We start from the raw sequence: 21,830 nt of genomic DNA, 5'->3' as shown, positions 1-21,830 counted from the left end.
AATTCCAACGGTCACAGTGAGACGGCTTGACAGTGGAAAGATGTGGTCAGTCAAAATACCAGTTATTATACTCAAGTGAAAATATAATTAAAGAAGCACATGAGGTGGGTGGAGAAATATAGTATAGACCCCTTTCACTGACGTCACCCGAAACCGGAAGTAAACAGACCCTGCGCCATTTTGGAAGACCAACAAACTCGTGATAAGGGGATAATAACGGCAGCGGTATGTGAACCCACGAGAATAAAGTGGAGTGGCAAACGACTTAAACAAACAAATCTGAGCTGTTTTATTTATGATTTATTGGCCCAACAGTAGACTTGAAAGAAACCTGTGTGAGACTTGGCAAAAAACTGTGGATATAATGGATAAGTCTGTGCATGATCTGCGGACACTTTCAGGTAAGCAAACACAAGAAATTCAGATTTAAAACATGCTAAAGTGGCCCCAAGTTGACAACTGTATGAGGAGCAAGCCTCCCAGACTTCTACAATTTAATAATAATAATAATTTAGGATGGTTTGGGGCTTGCTCGCTGCTGCCAGGTTGGTTGTTGAGTAGCCTGACTGTTTTTTTTTTTCTTGCGTGTGGTATTATTGTTGACGTGAGGTTGTTTTTTGAACATGCCAATGCAGACACGATTTCCCCTGATGAGTTATGACTTCAGACGCAATGCGTGTGTGGAGGTGTGGAGTCCACGTGATATGTGCGTAAGATAGGCTTCTCATGCGTTTGGAGATCCGCGCTCCGAGACAAGCGCAAGCACACACACCCCCAAGGGAAAAAAAGGGGCCCCCCGAAAATATCGGCAAAGTTCGAACACTGAGTGTAGGCACTGGGTGTAAACAACAAATAGTTTACAATGTCTGGGTAGCAAACAGATGGCAGAATTGGTGTCTGGTCCTCCTTATGTTTCTATTCTCCCTTGCCCCGAGTCTTATCATATGGGTCAAACCCATCAATCACAGCCAGTTTCTCCACATACCGTGCCCTTTCTGCAACTGGTAATGTACTCACATAACCCGAATTATCATCCATCGTGTCACTTTACTCTCGCTCGTACTTTGTTTTATATTGTGAGTGCATGTACTTGGTCTTCCAATATGGCGCCTAACAAAATCTCGCGGCGCGGTGACGTCATGTGAAAGGGGTCTATATCCAAGGCCATTATTAAAAAATGTTCCGTTTCCGGTCCACCGGCCGGGTGAGTGCCGTTTGTGCGGGTGAAAATTTTTTTTTTAACGCCGGTTTTGAGACATTTTTTTCGGCTCCGTAAATCTAAAATCGAACTTGACATTTCCACATTCCCAAGGCTTTCCACTAAGGCTCATACTAGCCAGCCATGACAAATAAGTAGCCAGGGGGGAGTAAACACAAAATAAACTCCTGTGCACGCAGTTCCCAGGGTTAAATGTATTTTCCACAGACCATTTATTTATTCACTTTACTCAAATACAAAGTAAAATGGCAGTAAATCATCTTTCTTTTCTTGCGTATTGCATCATGAGGCGTTCCTGGCTTGTAAATCTCTTATTTTCGGTGCATGACACATTCACGCAACTGAGCACGCGCCGAGTGCGCGCGCACACCGCATGTCGAGGCGCGGATGAGTTCCTCTCCCTTGATCAACGGTTCAGTTTGACATTATTGTCAGTCCATTAGATAAACATTTAATTTTATTAAAATCGAAAATTAATATTTAGAGCCTGTGGGCTACAAAAATAGTCATTAAAGTAGCCGGCTGGACTTAATTGCGTGGCCGCAGCCGGCGCTTGTGGAAAGCCCTGTCGAATCAGCTCTGCGCATGCGCCGTGCGGCACAAAAAAATGGCAGCCACCATGAAGGAAGGAGATCCGGAGTTTTCAAACATTTGCTGAAGTGTGAAATCACAAAATGGTATTCTAGCGAACAACAAAATAGTAAAGATTCAGAAAAACAAATCATTCAGTGATCATTTTAATAGTGCAATTTCATCCGAACTAGGCCTAACGTTCGATTTAGAACTACAAAAAGTCTGTCGGACATTTTAAGTACCTTTGTAAAAGTTTTGCAAATGTTGCAGTCAGCATTTAAAATGCTAACTTAAAGTTTTTGTACAAGTTTCAGTTGATTTAACTGTCATATTTTATTAAATGTGTCTACTTTTGTAATAAAAAAAAGTACTGAAAGAAAAAGCAAACAGCATTGCGATTTCTTATCCATCCATATATAATTAAAAAAAAAATCCCTCCCTCCCGACTGAAATTTTTTTGCCCACCCGGTGGACAGGAAATGGATTTTTTTTTTTAAGGATGGCCCAAGACATTCTTTAAGATCAACTCTGACTGAAAGAGATGACAAATTCATAGGTAATGTCAAGCACAGTCGCTACATGCCCCAATACACAATCCTCCTCGGTCTCCTTTTCCTACAAGTTATGACACAGAAAAATCCCAAAGCTGGGGGTTCCCGTGTTAGAAGTCGTGTATTTTGTAAACCGCTAGCTCCACAGCCAGTCTACCAACCTTATTTTGATCATGATAAATAAAGATTACTCAATCCAACATGTTATTCAATTCAAGTCGAGAATATTGATCCAAATGGTCAATTTTTTTTCAACTAAGAAGAAAACTTGCAGTCTACTCTACCAGCACTGCCATTTTGGAAATCACACAATGCTTTGCTGCGCACTGATTGGTTGAAAGGTGAGTGACGTTGAATTCGTCTACAAGAAACCACGCACCAATGTTTTAAATGTATACTGTCAAAATGAGGAACAAAAACGGGAACAAAGGCTCACAACACACTGTCATGATATGGAAGGGTTGGAAATTAAACAAGTAGTACACAAAGTCTAAATTCATAAACCATGTGGCTTCAAATCATGATTAAAGTTTGTGTGCGCTGATTGGGGGATACTGATAGGTAAAACAGCATGGCACGTAAGGTTCACGAACACCATTCAAGCTTTGGCCAATCAGTGATCAGGAATGCAATCACATGATTTTCAATCATGGCGGCGCTGGCAGAGTTTCAGCTTGATTCAGAAAAATCAGCAGCAGGGGACGCAAATATTGATTGGAAGATGCTGACATGTTGATTCAGGAAACCTTTATTGTTTTGTGATCAAACAGAGACCAACAGATTGTATGTGGAGTGGAGTGTTCATGAATTACAGCTTTGAGGATTTTTCTGTGTCACAACTTGTAGAAAACGACACAGAAAAGGAGAATTGTGTATTGGGACATATAGTGACTCAAGTGGATTAGATGAAAATTGAGAGAAAACAAATAATTAATTATCTGATATCTGAAAGATACATTCTGATTGCATAACTGGATTAACCCTACATCACCTACCTAACAGATCAGCAGACTGCAATTCATTGCTGAGGAAACTAGTTTTTGAAATTACAGTTTCGTAAAAAGTGACAGTTCGGATTAGAGATCGGAAAAACAGCAGTATTCAGCCATCCAGTTTTGGTGTGCTTACTATAACCTCGGATTCCTGTTTATGGCAGACTCTGATGTAGCCCATCCACCTCAAAGTTCAAAATATGGTGCAGAAGCTTTTCTGTTCACCATGTTTGTAAACAGTGATTGAGTTCTTGTAAATTTCCTGTCAGCTTGAACCAGTCTGGCATCAAATTCTCAGCATCAATAAGACATTTCAGCATGTGGAACTGCCACTCACTGGATGTTTTTTGCTTTGTGCAACATTCTGAATTAACTTTCGAGACTTTTGAGTGAAAATGGAAAGAGTGGTAGAAACTAAAACCTGCCCATCTGGCACCATCAACCACAAATGCCTTTTGTTCCCCCCATCCTGATGTTTAACAGTTACATCATGTCTCTGCAGATGTAGGTAGTGCAGCAGGGGATGGGATTCGAACCTCCGTAAAAGTGCATCACATTTAAACAAATACCAAATGAATACTTTTGTTTCAGGAGAGTAGGGTTGTTCTACATGAACAGCTAACAGCCAGATAAAATCATGTGCTGGTCAGTGACCTGTTTAAGCCCCACAATGAATCATCAAAACTCAAACTTGCCTACAGAAAGCTTAGTGGTTTGTCTGAGAGATCATTTGCACATCCCACGACTGCAAACCCCAATACTGTGCTAATCATTATCAAATGATATTCTAGAACTTATCATAAGTCGCAGAATATATCAAAAGGCTATACAAGGGATTTCCCTGAAGTGGGACTCTGCATGAATATTACACTAATCCCCCCAAGATTAAAACTAACCCTCCGGCAACACACGCCTACAGAAAAACATCAAATAATACAAGCTGTCTCTTGCTTTGTTTTCATTCCTGTGAGCATGAAAGTGTCAGTTCATTATGATTTTACAGCTCATAAATATTTCCCTGAACGCTAAAGCTTGGGCTTTGGCAAGACAAGTGTCATATGGAATATGGGGGTGGGGTGTCGTCAGAAAAAAGACGATATCACAATGGAGCACTAGTCCTGAAGATGACGGCTGGTTAGATGAACACACAGGTTTCTTCTCCCTGTGTCGAGACAGCAATTGCGACAGGCACTTCAGTGTCGAGCTGCTCTTCCACGCTGCACCTCTCAGCAAGACACAATCATGGCTGTCAGTGGAATTAAAGGTACAATAAGCACCAGGTTTATGCTTCAACTGCTCAGGCATGGGATGGACTGGATGCAGCACAGCACTGAAGGGAGTGTGTGTGGTCACAGAGTCGTATCCTGAGCCTAGAGGAGCTGTCTGTTCAGATCGATCACACACACCAGGCAAAGGGGATGATGACATTAGCAGCATAAGGGTGCATGAGGGTGCAGGAGGCAAAGGCACTGCAGCGGGTGGAGTGACTTTAAGGAAGAAGCATTTTCCCTCTCACACTCATCTTTTCTCTTTCTCCCTCTCTTGCTTTTCATGTCATCATATTGAAGAGAGCCAAGAGCCTTTATTTAACCACAGAGAAAAAGACACCAAGAGAGAGCAAGAAATAGACAGATTCAAAGAGCCAAAGACAAGCTGACCAGATTCTGTTTCATCAACGTTGAAATAACAGTTTAAATATTTCCATGTTTTTATCCCAATGTTCCCTGCTCCATTTTTTTTTTTCAATGCAAATGGTGTGTGTGTGTTTTGATGCTGATTGGATATGACAGAGAGCAGGGCTCTGATGCACTGGGGGAAATTGCTCACTATGAATCCTGGAACCAGGCAGTAATTACAGCCAGAAGGGGACGCCAACACTTATCCACGAAAATTCATCAGAAAGAAGGAAAGATGAAAGACAAAGAGGACAAGAATGTGAACGATATGATAAATGTTCCACGTAAAAACCATCACCTGCTTCATGAACGCAACTTTATGCTAACAGCAGCTAATGTGACAGAAATATTATAGCAGGCATATGTAGCTTGTGAACAACTCAGCACAATGAATTTCAAGTTGAAATAAGGAGCTTGACTATCCACCCAAGTTCCACACCTTGTACAGAGTAAGACTAGGGTGTACAGGCAGCCATGACTGTGAGGGGCAGGGTTAGAATGAGTGGTCCAGAAAGCAGCCATTGTTGCCACTGACTAAAACTCAGTCATAACTTGGAATTTCTGACTTGGGACAAGAAAAATAAAATGCAGGGAAGCTCACTCAAACTTGGAAAGTCAGGATGGTCTCCTCAACACCGAGAGCCAAAATTAAAATGATCTTGGAGCATCAACCGTTAACAAAGTAGCACTTTTTTTTTTAAACTTTTAAATAAGTACTACTGTAACACATTGAGGTGTCCATGTTTTTCCCCCAACTTTGTAGCTTGAAAATGACATAATTCCAAGTTCCAACCACCCACTTCCAAGTTAAGCGTTAGAGTTTGAACAGAGCATGAATCTGAGAAATTTATTTTGTTGTCACACATCAAGACACACTGACAAGTCAACTCAAAACGCAAACAAATATGCTAAAAGCCAATGGGGCTTTGCTTTCAGACACTTTACTCCAAGCTGTCCCTTTCCAGAAGTGGTTTAGAAACAGTCTAGAACCACATTCGTTCTGCAATATAGGAACGACTCTGGAGCTGGTTTAGCATGTGGATACAACATTCACTTATTTATTGCTCTGAAAGTATGAGTCGATATGTCCGATTAACCCAAAGCAGTGCGCCTCAGTAAACAAGGCTGATTTCAAAAGCAGTAATGTGTGTGTGTGTTCGTTCCCCCAGTGAAGGCTCGCTGTGAGGAAGAGTAGCCTCTGAGTGACGCTACAGGGATGCAAAACAACACGAGGCTAAAGAGCAGAGCAGGGAGAGCTGCACGCTCAGAGCTCACAGCTAAACATCGGACAGAGATCAATGACCAACTACACTCTTTAATGCATCTTCTCTCAGCCCTTCTCTCTCCTTCCCAAACACTTAAAATCCCTGCTTTTACTGTAAAACAGTTCCCTGAAATATAACCGAGACAGAGAGAGAGACACACCAAAAAAAAACCTCATTAGGGATTCTGAGAACAGAGCAGGTGGGATGGAGGTCAAACATTCAGCCTCATTCCCTGATGAGCAAAGGTCAACACCCTTCTGCACATGGACAAATGTGTTCCTCAACCGGTGTACTTGTCTTGCTTAATTTGAGACACCCCACTGAGCTCAACGCTTGTAGAATCATCTTGAAAATAGCCTGCCTATTTGAGAAGTCATAGTTTACCTAAGCAGGAACCGCCTGCTGCACGACACTACAGTCTGTGTATGTGGAATGATATTTACTCACTGTATTAGTGTGATCAAATGACCAAAAATCAAAACCTGATCCAACCCCTCCAAGAAGACCACCCCCTAATCCTCAACCCTAACCTATTTGTCCTGTTTAACAAAAGTCTACACTTAGACTTTTGGTTCAACTCTACCCAGGTAGGAGGTTTTGGATCATGTTTGACTCCATTATTAGGACAATCTGTCCAACTCTAGCCAGATTCGACCCAGTCCAGGTCCGAGAAGCTTGATCAAGTCTGACTCTACCCCCTGTTTTTTTTTTTGTTCGAATTTGCCAGAAGTAGGAGGAAGTGGATCAACTCAGCCTTCACCCCCTGGCCTTTTGATTTGACTCCACCAAAAGAAGCAGCTCTGGATCAAGTCTGACCCAACCCCCTGGACTTTTGGTTCGACTCTACTCCAAGTAGGAGGAAGTGGATCAGCTCAGACTTCACCCTATGGCCTTTTGGGTTCGACTCCACCTCAAGTAATAGGATTCCACCTTCACCCCTGGACGCCCCTGTGGTTTAACTTCAAAAAGGCAAGGTGACCTGGAGCTGAGCATTTCCTGGAATTCTGGTTCTAGATCAGGTCCAACTCAATCACCTGAACCTTCGGTTCTGCACTGAATGGTGCTTGGAAATGTTGGCCAACAACTTGCTGACTTGTCAAGGGTGCAAACTTATACTTATTCCATTGAACTAGTTCACCATTATTTATTACTGCATATTAACTACAGCCGTTCACCTTGGTCAATTAGATTTCTGGACAACCAAAACACAGGACTGGGCAGCACTTTGGAGTTATTCCTTGTCCAGTGTGCTAGCTAATAAATTTATATGTTTTGTCTACCCCTAGAATATATGTACTTTCTTTTTTATAGACTAACCTTCCGAAATTCAAGTAATCTGATTTGAGAATCTTATGAACATGACAATCTTCAGCACAAAGGTTTATTTCACATAGCAAAATCAAATTAACCATCAAGTTTTATTACAAATGGAAATGCTGCATAATTCACACCATCTTTAGGTATGAAAACATGGGTAAGTCAATGTCAGCGATGTTTGTTTTCTGTTCTAATGGCAGTGTGCATAAACTTAGCAGTTTACTAGCAACCCCCAGTGTTCGTCCTTTTGATTTATTCTCTATTGGTTTTACAAAACATCACAGCCGATTATTAAATTGACTCCAGAGTCGGAGGGACGTTCGCTATGCTCCTAAAAATAAAGATGAAGTGCACACACACACACACACACACACAAACACAGAGAGAGAGAGAGAGAGAGAGAGAGAGAGAGAGAGAGAGAGAGAGAGGGGCTTAGAGTCAAAACTAAATGGGTTCTTGTTTACGACATGTTATCAGCTTGGTGTAGCCAGGGAGAGACAGGGTGTTAAGAGAAATTGTGTGCACGCTTACAGTGATGCAGAAGAGAAGCAGTTTTCCTCTAAAACTGAGATCGCTTTCACTAGTGCAGCAAAAGGTGGCAAAAAATCCCCTCTAGTCAAATCGCTCCTCTCTATCATGGACCTTTCAAACCCATGTCCCTGTGCACTTAATCACTCTTACCTCTTCTGCCTGTGTTTGCATTACTGCAAGATCTTTCTTACCTAGCATATGCTGGAGGTTTCACACTAACCTGTGAGACAGAATGTGAGCAGGAGAATGAAAGAACATGTGAAAGTGCACAAAAGGAGTGAGGGAAGGGTAAAGAGGTGACACTATTGAGTGGTCAAGCTAATTACCAATTAACCTGAACTAAGTAATATAGTGGGCTGACTTGGAGAGATGTAGACTTAAAGAAGCAGCCAAAGGGGCACCAGGAGACTAAAGAAGGAAGAAAGACAGGAAATAAAGGGCTATTTTGGTTAAATAAATCATTCATTTGTTCCACGATGAATACAAAAGCAGCCTTCGATGGCAGATTGTCAGCAAATTGTCCTGTCTTTTGAATCTCTTCATACCACAGCACTGTTAAATTCTCAAATCTGATTGGTCAGAAGTTTGTTTTTTTTTGTATCATATCAGAACCTCTGACAGTAGCTTCGACTACAAGGTAACAATAGTAACAACTTACACAGGGACTTGTGTGCAAGTGTTGCTTTGGTAAAAGGGGGGGGGGGGGGGGTGTTAGGTTTTTTTTTTTAGATGTTTATTTAACACTTTTGGAAGGAGTTTCCAGTGTCGGCTATAACTAACATTTTCTACCACAGGAAAATCTTCAGAACAGAGGAGTCTACGCTTTGGGGAAAGCATGGCAAGGTAACATGATGAGCTGCACTTTTATCAACAGAAAACAAGAAGACAGTCATCTATATCCCCCGCCCTATATACACCAACTATATACCAAGTTTCAAGATATTATGTGTCACGTTTTTCAAGTTCTTCTGCAGGAAACCAACCCTACCGCTTTACACTGACCTCAGCAGCCCATGGCATCAGCTCACCGGACCTTTAGTCCAGGTTAGAGCCCTACACTCCCACGGGAGTCCCGCGGGACCCGCCGCAAAGCAGTGTGGCGCGGGACAAATTTTGAAAGCTCATTGCGGGCGCGGGCGGGACCGGAAGTGCACATATGCGCGCGCGGGCGGGAGCGGGAGTGCACATATGCGCGCGCGGGCGGGAGCGGGAGTGCACATATGCGCGCGCGGGCGGGAGCGGTGATAAGCTGCAGTCCCGCTAACTAAAAATGTGTTTGAAATAAAATTTATAAATTACTAATTTATGTCTATCATATATAATTTCTGCTGGATATTTTATTTGGCATTAATAAAAACATTTTAAGATGCCTAAATTTGCAGAGAGAGTTAGATTGCCAGAGGAATGGCATCTTAAATTTGCCATTGATCACCCTAACGGGAAATCCTTTGATCACTCTAATGACTCGCAGTTCACACCCAGCTAGCAAGAGAACCATGAGTGAAGTGATTTACGGCTTGCGTTAGTCTACAACTTTAGTCAGAGAGACATGTTACACAGTGACGGTAGGCTTGACTCAATGCTATCCCAGAAATCCTTCCTGTAATATGCAAATTTGGCTGTCCAATCAGAGGCGGCCAAATTTGCATATTACAGGAAGGATTTCTGGGATAGCATTGAGTCAAGCCTACCGTCACTGTGTAACATGTCTCTCTGACTAAAGTTGTAGACTAACTCAAGCAGTAAATCAATTCACTTCTCTTACTAGCTCTGCTTTGCAATAAAAAATAAATAAATAAATAAATAAATACACCATTGGTACAAAGCAAGCCCATTCACTTTTTTATGCTGATCAGAGAATTACAATGGTTTCTCATATGATGTGTGATTCGCGATTAAATATTTTAATCATTTGACAGCACTAATTATTATTATTAGAGACAGTACATGCTGAATTCCGAAACAAGGTAAATAATAACAACGTGAGCTGTAGATATTTATGCTGAAATCCACTCAAAGTAGGGGGCGGGGCACCATCACGCTGTGTCAAGACAAGAACTTTCCTGAGAAATAACGCGAACGTCTGCATCATGCGGGATTTGCGGGCAGGAGCGGGACAAAATATGGCAGGCGTGGGCGGGAGCGGGACTGAAAATCATAATTTTTTTGTGGGCACGGGCGGGAGCAGGACTGAAAATCATAATTCTTTGCGGGCGCGGGCAGGAGTGGGACTGCACAATGCGGGCGCGGGCAGGAGCGGGACTGAAAAATCCGACCCGCGCAGACCTCTAGTCCAGGTGAGCTAAAAATTAAAATTCCTCACATTTCTTAGCATCAAAAGGCCCATATACATTACTTAACACATATACCAACTTTCAAGACAATACCACTCATATTTTTCAAGTCCTGCTCCGGAAACAAAACCTACCCCTAAGACTAACCTGAGAGACTAAGTCTGAAATTGTTTCCATGGAAACATGAAAAATTAATTTCTCAAATTTCTTAGGATGAAAAGGCACATCTACATCACCTTGTTAATATGTATACCAAGTTTCAAATCCGTATCATGAATAGTTTTGGATATATGCTCCAGAAACAAACATTGCTCTTAGAAACTTAGTCAAAATCTACTTACAGTGGGGCAAAAAAGTATTTAGTCAGTCACCAATTGTGCAAGTTCTCCCACTTAAAAATATGAGAGAGGCCTGTAATTTTCATCATAGGTATACCTCAACTATGAGAGACAAAATGAAGAAAAAAAAAATCCAGAAAATCACAATGTCTGATTTTTAAAGAATTTATTTGCAAATTATGGTGGAAAATAAGTATTTGGTCAATAACAAAAGTTCATCTCAATACTTTGTTATATACCCTTTGTTGGCAATGACGTTTTCTCTAAGTCTTCACAAGGTTTTCACACACTGTTGCTGGTATTTTGGCCCATTTCTCCATGCAGATCTCCTCTAGAGCAGTGATGTTTTGGGGCTGTCACTGGGCAACATGGACTTTCAACTCCCTCCAAAGATTTTCTATGGGGTTGAGATCTGGAGACTGGCTAGACCACTCCAGGACCTTGAAATGCTTCTTACGAAGCCACTCCGTTGCCCGGGCGGTGTGTTTGGGATCATTGTCATGCTGAAAGACCCAGCCATGTTTCATCTTCAATGCCCTTGCTGATGGAAGGAGGTTTTCACTCAAAATCTCACGATACATGGCCCCATTCATTCTTTCCTTTACACGGATCAGTCGTCCTGGTCCCTTTGCAAAAAAACAGCCCTAAAGCATGATGTTTCCACCCCCATGCTTCACAGTAGGTATGGTGTTCTTTGGATGCAACTCAGCATTCTTTCTCCTCCAAACACGACAAGTTGAGTTTTTACCAAAAAGTTCTATTTTGGTTTCATCTGACCATATGACATTCTCCCAATCCTCTTCTGGATCATCCAAATGCTCTCTAGCAAACTTCAGACGGGCCTGGACATGTACTGGCTTAAGCAGGGGGACACGTCTGGCACTGCAGGATTTGAGTCCTTGGCGGCGTAGTGTGTTACTGACGGTAGCCTTTGTTACTTTGGTCCCAGCTCTCTGCAGGTCATTCGCTAGCTCCCCCCATGTGGTTCTGGGATTTTTGCTCACCGTTCTTGTGATCATTTTGACCCCATGGGGTGAGATTTTGCATGGAGCCCCAGATCGAGGGAGATTATCAGTGGTCTTGTATGTCTTCCATTTTCTAATAATTGCTCCCACAGTTGATTTCTTCACACCAAGCTGCTTACCTATTGCAGATTCAGTCTTCCCAGCCTGGTGCAGGTCTACAATTTTGTTTCTGGTGTCCTTTGACAGCTCTTTGGTCTTGGCCATAGTGGAGTTTGGAGCGTGACTGTTTGAGGTTGTGGACAGGTGTCTTTTATACTGATAAGTTCAAACAGGTGCCATTAATACAGGTAACGAATGGAGGACAGAGAAGCCTCTTAAAGAAGAAGTTACAGGTCTGTGAGAGCCAGAAATCTTGCTTGTTTGTAGGTGGCCAAATACTTATTTTACCAAGGAATTTACCAATTAATTCATTAAAAATCCTAAAATGTGATTTCCTGGATTCTTTCCCCCCATTCTGTCTCTCATAGTTGAAGTGTACCTATGATGAAAATTACAGGCCTCTCTCATCTTTTTAAGTGGGAGAACTTGCACAATTGGTGGCTGACTAAATACAACCCCGATTCCAAAAAAGTTGGGACAAAGTACAAATTGTAAATAAAAGCAGAATGCAATGATGAAGTTTCAAAATTCCATATTTTATTCAGAATAGAACATAGATGACATATCAAATGTTTAAACTGAGAAAATGTATCATTTAAAGAGAAAAATTAGGTGATTTTAAATTTCATGACAACACCACATCTCAAAAAAGTTGGGACAAGGCCATGTTTACCACTGTGAGACATCCCCTTTTCTCTTTACAACAGTCTGTAAACGTCTGGGGACTGAGGAGACAAGTTGCTCAAGTTTAGGGATAGGAATGTTAACCCATTCTTGTCTAATGTAGGATTCTAGTTGCTCAACTGTCTTAGGTCTTTTTTGTCGTATCTTCTGTTTTATGATGCGCCAAATGTTTTCTATGGGTGAAAGATCTGGACTGCAGGCTGGCCAGTTCAGTACCTGGACCCTTCTTCTACGCAGCCATGATGCTGTAATTGATGCAGTATGTGGTTTGGCATTGTCATGTTGGAAAATGCAAGGTCTTCCCTGAAAGAGACGTCATCTGGATGGGAGCATATGTTGCTCTAGAACCTGGATATACCTTTCAGCATTGATGGTGTCTTTCCAGATGTGTAAGCTGCCCATGCCACAAGCACTAATGCAACCCCATACCATCAGAGATGCAGGCTTCTGAACTGAGCGCTGATAACAACTTGGGTCGTCCTTCTCCTCTTTAGTCCGAATGACACAGCGTCCCTGATTTCCATAAAGAACTTCACATTTTGATTCGTCTGACCACAGAACAGTTTTCCACTTTGCCACAGTCCATTTTAAATGAGCCTTGGCCCAGAGAAGGCGTCTGCGCTTCTGGATCATGTTTAGATACGGCTTCTTCTTTGAACTATAGAGTTTTAGCTAGCAACGGCGGAAGGCACAGTGAATTGTGTTCTCAGATAATGTTCTCTGGAAATATTCCTGAGCCCATTTTGTGATTTCCAATACAGAAGCATGCCTGTATGTGATGCAGTGCCGTCTAAGGGCCCGAAGATCACGGGCACCCAGTATGGTTTTCCGGTCTTGACCCTTACGCACAGAGATTCTTCCAGATTCTCTGAATCTTTTGATGATATTATGCACTGTAGATGATATGTTCAAACTCTTTGCAATTTTACACTGTCGAACTCCTTTCTGATATTGCTCCACTATTTGTCGGCGCAGAATTAGGGGGATTGGTGATCCTCTTCCCATCTTTACTTCTGAGAGCCGCTGCCACTCCAAGATGCTCTTTTTATACCCAGTCATGTTAATGACCTATTGCCAGTTGACCGAATGAGTTGCAATTTGGTCCTCCAGCTGTTCCTTTTTTGTACCTTTAACTTTTCCTGCCTCTTATTGCCCCTGTCCCAACTTTTTTGAGATGTGTTGCTGTCATGAAATTTCAAATGAGCCAATATTTGGCATGAAATTTAAAAATGTCTCACTTTTGACATCTGATATGTTGTCTATGTTCTATTGTGAATGCAATATCAGTTTTTGAGAATTGTAAATTATTGCATTCCGTTTTTATTTACAATTTGTACTTTGTCCCAACTTTTTTGGAATCGGGGTTGTACTTTTTTGCCCCACTGTATGTAAAAACATGAAAAATAATTATCAAAAACCCAAAATAGCAAAAGGCACCAGTTCACATGTTGCTTGATATGTATATAAAATTTCATGAAGATATCTTCAGTAGTTTTAAAGATATGGCCCAGAAATGAAAACGTGACCGGACGGACGAAACCCATAACCAGGGATCCCAGCAGTAATTGAAAAAAATAGAGGAATGTAAGAAACTATCACCGGGCGGCACGGTGGTGTAGGCTAGTAGTTAGCGCTGTCGCCTCACAGCAAGAAGGTCCGGGTTCGAGCCCCGTGGCCGGCAAGGGCCTTTCTGTGCGGAGTTTGCATGTTCTCCCCGTGTCTGCGTGGGTTTCCTCCGGGTGCTCCGGTTTCCCCCCACAGTCCAAAGACATGCAGGTTAGATTAACTGGTGACTCTAAATTGACCGTAGGTGTGAATGTGAGTGTGAATGGTTGTCTGTGTCTATGTGTCAGCCCTGTGATGACCTGGCGACTTGTCCAGGGTGTACCCCGCCTTTCGCCCGTAGTCAGCTGGGATAGGCTCCAGCTTGCCTGCGACCCTGTAGAAGGATAAAGCGGCTAGAGATAATGAGATGAGAAACTATCAGCAGGGGTCAAGGGGGCTGCCTGAAGCTGTTGAGATTTTAACATTTAAAGATGCTATAGAACACATTTTTTACATAGATTTAACATAGAAAAGCAACAGAATTTAACCATAATGTGCATCTATTTGATGCCATATTTTGTAATCAATGACATAAGTGGCAAAAAAAAAAAAATTATAAAAATTAGACGAAAATGTAGCTTTGAAAAATATACTTGCCTAAATATTCCACTGATTTTGTTATAACAATAGTATCCATAGTTCATCTCATTTGTTTATTTTTTTTGTTTCAAGTTAATGTCAAAACTAGTCTAATATAAGCCACATTCATTTTTCAAAAATCATGAATATGAGCAGAAATCAAAGATTCAGTAATATTAGATATATACATATGTACAGCAAACACTGGAGATATTTGATTTAAACCTCTCTTTTTGAAAGGTTTCACTGCAAAGGAATTTAATGCTCTTTTCTGGGGTGCATTCTGTCTTTCCTCCAGTTTTCTCTGCTTTTGTTTCTCTGATCTTTCCTTCTGCTTTTCTGATGTTCCTGCAGTGCTCTGAATTAAGTTCAATGCATTAGAAACAAAAGCACGAACGGAGTTAAAACATGTTTTCTAGCAAATGGGCGCAGCCATATTGTTTTCTTGTTCTATCGCGTACAGTCTCGCGGTCAGTGTTGCCAGATACTCCTGACGTTTTCCAGCCCAAAATATGTTCAAAACACGCCAAAATGCACTTGAAACCCCCCAACTGGGCGGAGAACCGCGCAATCTGGCAACAGTGCTCGCGGTATTTACATCAATTTAACTTCCGAGTGTTCCCGAATGTCAACGAGAACAAACGAAGCCGACGAAAACATCGCTAAACAAGCAAACCAAATCAGAACGTATTCTGCTGGTCATTTTACTTAAACATATTTTTAATGGATATACAAGAGATTAAAAAACAAAACACTTTAGCTAGAAAATAGCGGACGTCTGGGATCCCTGCATAACATCACCTTGTTAACATGTATGCCAAGTTTCAAATCCGTATCATGAATAGTTTTGGATATATTCGATGGAAACGAACATTGCTCTTAGAAACTTAGTTAAAATCTATTTATGTAAAAACTTGAAAAATACTTTTTTTTCAAAAATCAAAAACAGCAAAAGGCACCAGGCACCAGTTCTTGACATGTGTACAAAGTTTCATGAAGAGATCTTCAATAGTTTTAAAAGATATGGCCCGGAAACAAAAACGTGACTGGACGGACGGAACCCATTTCTATATCCCTCACCACACTTCGTTTGGGCGGGGGATAAAAAGATGCTTGTCAGGAAACTGTTATAGCCATTAAAATGAAATGATAAAAGGAACCGACTTGTCTGATGGACGTTCTGTAACATTAAATTACAACAAAACAAACATGCATTTGTGCTTTGCATCAGGACACATCACACCACCATGTCATTGAATCATTTCCTAGAACAGCATGCCCAAGTGTTTTATGTTTTCCTTCCTAGCAGAAAGATTGACGAGGACGAAACTGGAGATGAAAATTCCCAATAAATTATCGAGAGCTTGTGTAAACAGAAGCTGATGCTTTATGAGAAAAAGCTGCTGACAGCTTTTGATGTATCCAATTTTAAGCCATAAACTCTAAACAGATGAAAAGCCTAAGGCAAAAAAAAAAACCCACAACATGACAAGTGTCTAGAAATTGCAGCAGCTCAAAAATAAAAACTGCGTACTCCAGGAACAAAAGTACTACATAAGCCAAATTATATACTGTAGGTGTCATTTTTGAGCCAAACACCTACATATTCAGTTTTACAAGACATTTGTGATAAATGTGAAAGTGTATATTTCTGGAAAATATAATTCTGAAGTCTGAATGAAAGCCACAAAGCCCAGTGGGATTTTTTTTTTTTTATGGCTGGTATCTGGATAAAGCTGCACATCAAATACTATCGGAATCAAATACTGCAAATGCAGCAGGGTGACTGGTCACAAGTCCCATTATATATGCTGTGCGAAGGATTTCCTGTGTGCATCAGATAGATCCGGTTCCAGATGGAAAGCTCATTATCATAAATCATTAGCACTAAAGTTGTGAACAGCACCAAGCACCAATTACACGGCAGATAAAAACCCATCCAGCTGGAGTCTTTTGGGGGGGGGGGGGGGGGGGGGGGGGGGAATACGAGAATACAAAAACACAAAACCCACACAAACAAGCTCCAGATGATCAGATTGTAAAGTGTTCTAATGGATGATCTGGTACATATGCATTATCCAAATCCAGAACTAGCCATACCAGCATCTGTTCAATAGAATCTTTAAAACTATCATACATGATCAAATCAAACTCAACACTCCTAACGTGAATGCTGGATGTTCCACTTTAGACTGTGTGCTATATAGGATTTGCTTTATATAGAGGAAAAGTTCCCAATTTAAAAATCAGCATTGTAACTGTGCACGTGTGTGTCGGATCTAACAGATTATGAAATGCATCCTATGGGAAACAGAATAATTACTTTCTCCGAACGAGGACATTCAGTCAGGTAGGTAGGAGTGTGTGCAAGAGAGAAAGAAAGACACAAGGAAAATTATTTCACACTATCCCCTCACTGAGCCCTCTCTCTCCCCTCAACACGACATATCTATTTATCCATCTCTCCATCCTCAGACCTGTCTCTACTCCTCATCTCCTTGTCCTGTGGTCATCACAACGACACTGAAACAAAAACACACTCTACCAGGACGTCTGGCACTGTTCACTCTGTGTTGATTCACCTGGTGTGAATCAACAGTCTCAAATGTGTCCTCAGTGAACACGTGATTGCATTTCACCCATTAATTGTGTTCCTGCAAAAAAGAGATTTAATACTACAAAATACCTGCAGAAAACATCTGGAAACCTGGTAGCACTGGTGATGCCTTGTGCTTTTATTCATCAGGATGTGTCAGTGTGCACTACAACTGGAATGTAAATGTAGCCAAACGTAGCCACTCATTTGGGTCTTTTTCCCCAAACCAAATACAACCAGAAGTCTGGAAGCAACAGTAAGAGATGAGTGCGTCATCAAACACACAAGGAAACTACGACATTTGAGTTTGCAACATGTGTAGCTCGTAGAACAGATTTTTCCCCCTTTTCACAATTTACCAAATTAAAAAAAAAAACAAAACACACACACTAAATTTAACTGTCCAGAATTGTCCAAAACCCTCATGTATAGAGTCATGAGCTTTAGGCAGTGACCAAAAGGATGAGATCGTGAATACAGGCGGCTGAAATGAGCTTTCTCCAGAGGGTAGTCCGGGAGCCATGGGGTCGGACCCGGAATTTTTGGTTAAAGTTTTTTTTTTTGCTTTATCTTATAGATTTGAGGTAGCTCTTCAAGATTTAAGAGGGTGCCCGGTGATATCCCTTGGGCAATTTAATATATTAACCCTTTAATGCCCTATTTGCCCAAATAATGGAAGAAAATACAAAAAAAATAATATCAGTGCAAATACTGATATTAAATGCACCAAGTTGGCTGTATCTGATAGGTATTCACATTTTTCTCTATATTTGTCATTCAAATACATCAAATGTGGATTAATTAACCCTTTCATAACTTTTCCAAATTAGCAATTTTTATACAAGTATTACATAAACTCTACAGTTAATACAAAATAATGATCAATATCTATGTAAGAACTATACAGCATGCAAAAGAACTATATACAGCATGCACACACACACACTAATGACCAATAACTATGTAAAAGAACTATATACAGCATGCATACACTCACACCAATGATCCACTATGTAAACGAACTATATACAGCATGTATACACTCACACCAGTGATCCACTATGTAAAAGAACTACAGCATGCAATAGAACTATATACAGCATGCATACACTCACACCAGTGATCCACTATGTAAAAGAACTACTGTATATACAGCATGAAATAGAAATATATACAGCATGCATATACATTCACACCAGTGATCCACTATGTAAAAGAACTATATACAGCATGCATATACACTCACACCAGTGATCCACTATGTAAAACTACAGTATGCAATATATCAAGCATGCAAAATGGCATATACAGCATGCGCGCGCACACACAAGAATAGCAAAAGATACTGATTTTCAATTAACCAAATTGGCTGTACAGTATTCACGCTTTACTGTCATTCAAATTAGTCAAACGTGTAATTGACCCTTTCATAAATTTGCAAAATTAACAATTTTGATACAAGAACTACAGTACATAAAGCATGTACGTGCATGCATGCATGCACACGCACACACATACACACACACTAATGAGCAATAATTATGTAAAATAATTACATACAGTATGCAAACACACACAACACACAAACTATTTAAGGAAAGAACTAAGAGTTCAGATGAAAAAAAAAAACCCTCTAAACCCTTTGCCATTGCTTAGTGTCTGTAAAAATATGCTTATGTACTGGATGCCAGCTAGTACAGAGGAGAATGTTAAGTAAACCTTACTCCCCAACGTTTTAAAAGTCGTGCTAGTCAGTGGAAGAGCAGTGTGGTTTGGAGTGGGGGTGAATCGGGGACAATGCCCTGAATTTTACTAGGGAACCAGGAACATTACTATTTCAACAGTCAATATCGTAAAAATAAGCAATCTATTAGCTTAATGTATTAGCTTAAGGAAACCTTACTGCCCAACGTTTTAAAAGTCGTGCTAGTCAGTGGACTGGCTAGTGCACATGACTCTCAGTCCACAAGCAGTGTGGTTTGGAGTGGGGGTGAGGGTAAGGTTAACAGACTTTTGAGATGATAATCGGGGACAATGCCCTGAATTTTACTAGGGAACCAGGGACATTACTATTTCAACAGTCAATATCGTTAAAATAAGCAATCTATTAGCTTAATGTATTAGCTTAAAAAAATCAGTGACTAGTATTTACTAGGTGAGAGTTGGGTGTGCTAGCCAGTGTTGTGAAACTATGGGTCTAGTTCACTGGTGAGCAGTGAGTACATGTCACTGCTCTTTCATGATTACAGTCAAATAGTTTCTCTGCTTAGCTTATGCGTGCTGTGATCTTTTGGGGGCAGTGTGATTGACAGAGTTAGCAAGATAGCTACACAAGTTGGCTTGAATTAGCGAATTGTGTCCCTCATATGCCCCTGCAGAAGTAAACACAAGGATGACAATGGAGTGTATGCCCAATAATTTAAGGCTCACATTAACAACCAAAGTAATAGAGTAATAAAGGGCTTTTTGGTATAAGCCCCGCCCCCAATTGCATGGCCACACCCCCAACCATGGCTGGAACCCCACCCCCAGGCCTTAAACTCATCCTATTATGTTAACAAACACAAAAATAAGTATGATATATAGACTTTGGTGAACATAAAGTGAAGAATGTCAAAATGTCAGAATTTAGGCTATGACTGCAGCACATCCAACAATAAAGGGCCAATATCCGGAATTGCCCAAGGGATATCACCGGGCACCCTCTCTTATCTTAATGAGTAGACCTTGGACAACAACAAACAGCAAAAAAAAAAAAAACTTTAACCGACGAAGCCAGGTTCAGCCAAATTTGGGCCTTTGGCTCCCGGACTAAGGGTGGCTGGGTTCACCCTCAAGATAGGGTGAGGAGCTCAAACATTTGGAAGAATCTCTGAGTAGAGCCGCTGCTCCTTCATGTCGAAAAGAGTCAGCTGAGGTGGTTTGGAAAACCTGTGGAGGTTTTCTGGGCACGTCCAACTAGGAGATCTTGGGGTAGACCCAGAACACGCTGGAAAGATTTTTTCTTATACGCACGCTAGGGTTGGGCGGTATTACGGTAAGAAGGTATCCCGAGGTATCCAAAAGTACCAACGGTATCGGTCTCATTACCGTCATTTTAAAAAAATATACAATATCTAAATAAATATGGAGTACATGAGGTCATAATATAAAATAATAAATTGAAGATCATCCCGAATAACTGTGTGATCGTATTTTCACTAATTCTATCAGTTTCCTAAAGTAGTTCTCATCGCGTGCAGGGTTGTTTATGTCGTTACCATGGCAACCCTGCGTGACATTTGGAGTCTGACAGAAAGCTTCGCAAGAGACTGAGACCGCGGTTGAAAGATGGCAAGTCAAGATAACGAGTTAGTGGCAAAAAAAAAAAAATACAACATCGGCAGTGTGGCAGTATTTTGGTTTCAAACCAAACGAAAAGGAAGAGCCAGCAATAATGTAAATGACCGCGCAAAATCGAAAAAAATCTAATATGTCCCCTAAGGCACACCATAGCCTGGGGTACTCCACTTCCACGAGATCTCTCCAATGAGTTGTGTTTTGAGAAGGTTACATGAGTAACAACAAGGTAAAATAATATAACGTATGACATTTGGGATGTGGGTAATAAACGTTTGAAATGTCATCTACTGAAGAAACGGAAGAAAACATCGTAGCGTAAACTGTTAGGTTTCTGGTGGGAATTAGCAATGCGCTTGCTATCTTTGTTGGGTGTGTTAAACCGTATGGATTTAAGTGGAATAATTGTAAGGAGTTATGTGATCAAGACAACGTTTTAAGCAAGGTAAGACCATTTGATTATTAATTTCCCCGCCATGGCATGACGTGGGCCCATATGATTTTGCCTTGTGCAGCTATCACGCATTTGAATTAGGTTCGCCTGATTTGCGCTGAAGAATATGGTTTATCGCGCAGTCTAAACGGACTTGGGTGTTGGTTGATTCTTTTTCTTTTCTTTTTTTTATTTCCCATGCTTGAAAGGGTATGATCCTGCTCATCGTGTACTTTTTTTTTGATGGAGTAGGTGAAATAGTGCTGCAAATGGCGTTTCAACGCAGACGTGTAAACGACAGTTGAATGCTATTTTCAAGATGAAGGAAGAGTTGCGTGATGCTTTGAAATATCTCTTAATCCATTAATCAATGCACAAAATTTGCTTTGCTGCTTAATCCATACCACAATGCACATAATTCGCTATGCTGCTTTTAAATAGTACATTTGAGGCATAGGCGCAGGTCTGGACAAGGTCCGCATAGGCGCACGTTACACAGTAGGCCGAAACAAAATATTTTTTTCTTGGTAATACCGTATACCCCGGGAAAACACAGACAGTTTAAAGGTATCAAAATTTGGATACCGCCCAACCCTAACGCACGCGCACACACATATACACACACACATACATAATTGTGGCAGCGGGGGGCGTGGCCAAGCAGCAATCTGTGAATGGAGGGCAGGGTCGGGGAAGGTAAGTGGCCAAGTCATT

The 21,830-nt window shown here is 41.1% G+C and overlaps 1 protein-coding gene across 4 annotated transcripts in view; it reads right to left on the bottom strand.

Annotated features, from left to right (window-relative positions):
* Window positions 1-21,830, bottom strand: part of qkia (QKI, KH domain containing, RNA binding a) — a 237,003-nt gene that overhangs the window by 115,550 nt on the left and 99,623 nt on the right. The gene's annotated exons all lie outside the window — the stretch shown is intronic.

The sequence above is a fragment of the Neoarius graeffei genome, chromosome 11, assembly GCF_027579695.1.
Source record: "Neoarius graeffei isolate fNeoGra1 chromosome 11, fNeoGra1.pri, whole genome shotgun sequence".
NCBI classification, from domain to species: Eukaryota; Metazoa; Chordata; class Actinopteri; order Siluriformes; family Ariidae; genus Neoarius; species Neoarius graeffei.
Note: the sequence above shows the minus strand (reverse complement) of the source record. Positions and strands in the feature narration are given on the sequence as shown.